The sequence below is a fragment of the Chinchilla lanigera genome, unplaced genomic scaffold (assembly GCF_000276665.1).
Source record: "Chinchilla lanigera isolate Chin_1 unplaced genomic scaffold, ChiLan1.0 scaffold00105, whole genome shotgun sequence".
In the NCBI taxonomy this organism is placed as follows: domain Eukaryota; kingdom Metazoa; phylum Chordata; class Mammalia; order Rodentia; family Chinchillidae; genus Chinchilla; species Chinchilla lanigera.
In genome coordinates this window covers 3,871,959-3,876,732 of record NW_004955506.1, presented here as the reverse complement: position 1 = coordinate 3,876,732, position 4,774 = coordinate 3,871,959, and positions in this window count along the sequence as shown.

Sequence of the window (4,774 nt, the reverse complement as noted above, 5' to 3'; positions counted from 1 at the left end):
GTGGCCCCGCCCGCCCTGCGCGCACACCCCTGCACCGCGGCTTCCCGGGCCGCGCCTGCGCACGCGCCACGCGTGGCCTCGCCCCCAGACCACGCCTCCAAACCTAAGCCCCGCCCCTCCGCCTTCGCAGGGCAGAGCAGGTTTCAGGTTTCAGGTTTCGAGTTTCGCAAGGGCGTAGAGAGAGGTTGTGGGTAGCGCACTCGGCAAGGTTCACAACCAGGCTCCTAGCTGGCCGCGAAGGCCAGGGGTCACGTGTGCCACTGAAGGGCAGGGTGGTCCCCGCTAAAGTTGGTCTCAAAGTCAGGTCCCAGCCTAGCTTGCCAGGAGGCGAAAGCTATTAGAATTAATTTATTTCTCTGGTCTGATCCTTTACGTGTTGAATGTCAAGAGTTCACTGCTTATACTTCCTTTCATCCATGCTTGGGGAGTTCACCTGAGTCAGTATTCAGAGGAGGGCCCCTCATCTCCTCTCTTCACGATTTTAGTGGGCCTTATTCTGGCGTCTCTTAAACTCACATGTGTATAGACAGTTCTCTGCATGTTTTGTTTGTCTGTACTGGACAGACCAGTCGAGTGACCCTTTGCAGAATGTTAGATGTCTTCAGAATTAGGCAACTATGCCCTGCAAAGGCCCTTAGAGAACATCCTGCTTCCGGAAACTTTAGACAAGGAAATCGAGCCTGGGGCTGGAGTGTGGCTCAGTGGTGGAGCACTTGCCTACCCTGTGAGAGGCAAGAGGGGATAGAAAAGATACAGAAAACTGGTGACCAAAGGGGTCCAGAGGACCAGTCCTACACAAGGGATGAGCCATGACTAGGTAGGAGTTCCATAGCAAAGCCATCTTCCAATATGGTCCTTCTAGGCTCTTTAAATCCTTAAAAGAGAGCTGAGCCTGGTGGCCCACGCCCATAATCCCAGCACTTGGGAGGCTGAGGCAGGAGGATCTCTGTGAGTTCAAGGCCTTATTCAATTTACTTAGTAAGCTCAAGGTCAGCCTTAACTGCATAGTGAGACCCTGTCTCAAAAAAAAAAAAAAAGGAAGAAAGAAAGAAAGAAAGAAAGAAAATCTTTAAAAGAGCTGGTGTGGTGGTGAATACCTATAATCTCAGCACTCTGTAAAGCTTCAAACCCAGACTAGACAATTTAGCAATTTAGCAAGACCCTGTCTCAAAACTAAAAAATAAAAAATGCTGGGATGGGGGCTGGGGATTTAGCTCAGCGGCACAGCACCTGCCTGGCAAGTGCGAGGTCGTGAGTTTGATCCCTGGTACCAGAAAAACAACAATAACAACAACAAAATGCTGGGATGTAGCTCAGTGCAAAGGCCCCGAGTTCAATCCCCAGTAGTGGGAAAAAAACTTTAAAGACCGTACAGTGTCATGTGTACTACTCAGGAGGCTAAGGCAGGAGGATCACTTAATCCCAGAAATTTGAGGCCAACCTGTGCAAGACCCTGTCAAGGAAAAAAAGCAAGATAATGTAGAAAGGAATCCAATGGGACAATAGGACATTTGGAAGCCTTTTCTCCTTTGTGAAAAAGAGGACAATCCCTATCCTGCAGAATGGCAGCCCCCAGGATCAACCAACCCTCTTTCCCTCCAGTGAATTATGCTGCCCTCCTTACATAGAACAAAAGCAGAAATAGAAGCAACAGAATTTTCCTCGTGGCCCTCCTGGCTTCAGTCTTTTGTGGAATGAGTGAGGTCGCCTTTCCTTCCTGAGGGTGTCGGCTGACCTGTAATCACTGAGAGCTCTTTTAGTGGATCTCAGTTCCCAGTACACCACTTGACACTTTTTCAGTACAGAAACTTCATGGGTAGAGGGAAATGGGGTATAAATGCACGTACGTGCCCTCCTAGGTGTGTGTACACATTTTTTTCTGGAAGGATACCCAGAAAAATTTACAGAATAAACTGGCAAGAGGGGAAGTGGTGGCTTAATTTTTCATTGTCTCTGTACTTTGTTTTTAAAGATGTGATCTCATTTCCTTTTTTATTAAAAAAAAAATAAAGAAAATGTCACTCCCATTTGCATAAACTCTTGGTCTGCTGCTTGCTATAAAAATACAAGTCTTACTTGGGAGAGAATTTTGGGACTGCAGGGGCACAAGGGTGGTTCCGGATCCTCTTGGTGTTTATACCACTTGGCAGCACACTAAGCCCAGGGGCTGCTTGAAGAGAGCTTGGTGCAGGGCTCCCGCACAACCCTGAAAGGTCTCAGGCACTCACTGGGAAATCATCTGGAAAAGCATGACCTCCCAGCAGCCTATTTTAATACAGGTTAACCCTAAAATATGCCCTTGGGAAGGACTTCACTGCCGTGGACTCTGACTCTGGTTTGAGGCAACAGAAAAAAGTGATTTACACACACACACACACACACACACACTCACAAACCGTAAATTAGAAAAGTATGCTTTTAGTTAGCTTTGGGACGTGGGCAGATGCCCCCACCTGCAGCTTCTCTCACCTACACTGTGCTAGCCTCAACCCACAGGTGATCTCTGAAGCAACAAGTCTGTGGCTACCTTCCACTCAAATCTATGCCACAATTTGTTAAATGAGACTGATTTCAACCAATTTGCCTAAGAGATCCTGACTTCTACTTCCCAGGAGGGTGCAGCCCTGGCCCATCCTTCCCCAGGCTCAGAAAAACTATTCATAAACAAAATCTCACAGTCCCATGAACTGACTGACCCAGCCTCAGGTGAGAGATTACTATCTTCTAAAAGTCTAGGGCAATCTCTGTTTTCTTAGGCACATCCTCTGTCTAGGCCTTTCTTTCAAATAATTCCAGCACATGTGATGCTTCCCTTGTATAGGTGATAACACTTCACCTAAAGGCTGATTCTGTGAGAATCATGAGCTTAACCTTCATGGCTTTCACCAGATTGTCCAGTTTCACAGGCTTTCACATTAGAGTAGGAGTCATGTTTTGGATGCAGGGTGTCTTTTGGATACGGTTTAAGTGCTCCATGTCCCTACTGTTTTGTTTGTTGGTTGATTGGTATCGGGAATCAAACTCAGGACCTTGCACTTGCCAGGCAGGTGCTTATGCCACTGAGCCTCATCTGTGGCCCCCTGCTGTGTTTTGATCCTATTGGCCTGGACTAGGATGCTTATAGAGTGAACACTTCTTGACCTAGAGACTCTAATTACTCATCACAGGGAGGGGAACCCCAAAGTCACTGGAAGGCTCGCAGCATTTTTGAGCTGATTTCTTCCTTAACTGTCCAGGTAGCTCATGCCACTTGAGTTCTTGCTCGGTGACCAAGGGCACAACAAAAAGCAATTGCAACAACAGTGCTTCAGTAGCTTGTGAATGCTCATCCTCAGCATTCCAGCCTCACCAGCTGAACTCACAAAATACAGATTCAGGGAGCGAGTACTAGGGTTAATCTCAATGTTCATCAATAGAGGACAGGTTAAAACATATTGTGATGTACAGATATTTCTCAAGGTTCATCCATTTACTTAGGAATGTCTCAAATTTATCCTTCTTTATGGCAAAGTAGTACTCCATTGTATAAAAAAACCCACATCTTTATTAATTTCTTGGTTGATGGGCATTTGGGCTGTTTCCAAGATTTGGCTGTTACAGACTGAGCCACTATAAACATGGGAATGCCTATATTGCTGTGGTATGATGCTTTTAGTTCTTTTGGGAAAATACCCAGAAGGGGAATAGCTGGGTTGAATGGAAGCTCTAATCCTAGTTTTTTGAGGAATCTCCACACTGATTTCCAAAGTGGTTGCATCAGTCTACATTCTCACCAACAGTGGAGAAGGGTTCTTTTTTCCCTACAGCCCTGCCAGCATTTGTTGCTGGTTGATCTCTTGATAATAGTCCTTCTTTCTGGGGTGAGATGGAATCTCACTTGATCTTAGCCAAAAGGCCGAGAAGCGATGTGAGATGGAATCTCAGCATTGTTTTAATTTGTATCTCTTGAATGACCAGTAGTGTTTAACATTTTTTCATATATTTATTTGCTGTTTGTAATACTTAATCTGAGAAGTATGTATTCATCTCATATGCCCATTTTTGGATTGGCTCTTTAAATCTGGGGAGTCAGGGCCAGGGATATAGCTCAGTGGCACAGTGCCTCCTTACCAAGTACAAGGTCATGAGTTCAATTCCTGGTACAAATAAATTAAAAATAATAAATAAATAAATAAAAAGTTTGGCAAGGGGGTCTGATTTTTTTGAGTTCTTTACATGTTCTCCATAGTAATCCTTTGTCTGAGGAACAGCTGGCAAACATTTTTTTCCCCACATTGTGGGTTGTCTCTTCACTCTGTTGGTGGTTTCTCTTGCTGTGCAAAAGCTTTTTAATAAAATGAGATCTCAGTTGTTGATTCTTTGTGATACCTCCTGTGTGCTTGGGGTTTTGTTCATAGTTTTTGCCTATACCAATGTCTTCAAGAGTTATACCTATCCTACCTTAGCAGATTTAGTGTTTCTGTTTGAATATTTAATCTTTGATCCATTTTGACTTTAGTTTAGTGTATGGTGAAAAATATGGGTCCAATTTCAATCTTCACCATGTGGAAAGCCGGTTTTTCTAGCACCATTTATTAAAGAGGCTATCTTTCTTTCTTTCTTTTTTTTTTTTTTTTTTTTTTTTTGGGTTTTTCTCCGGTACTGGGAACTGAACTTATGACCTTGTGCTTGCCAGACAGGCGCTTTGCTGCTGAGCTAAATCCCCAGCCCTTATCTTTCTTTCAGTGAAGGTTTTTAGCACTTTCATCAAAGATAAGGTGGCTAAGTATGTCTG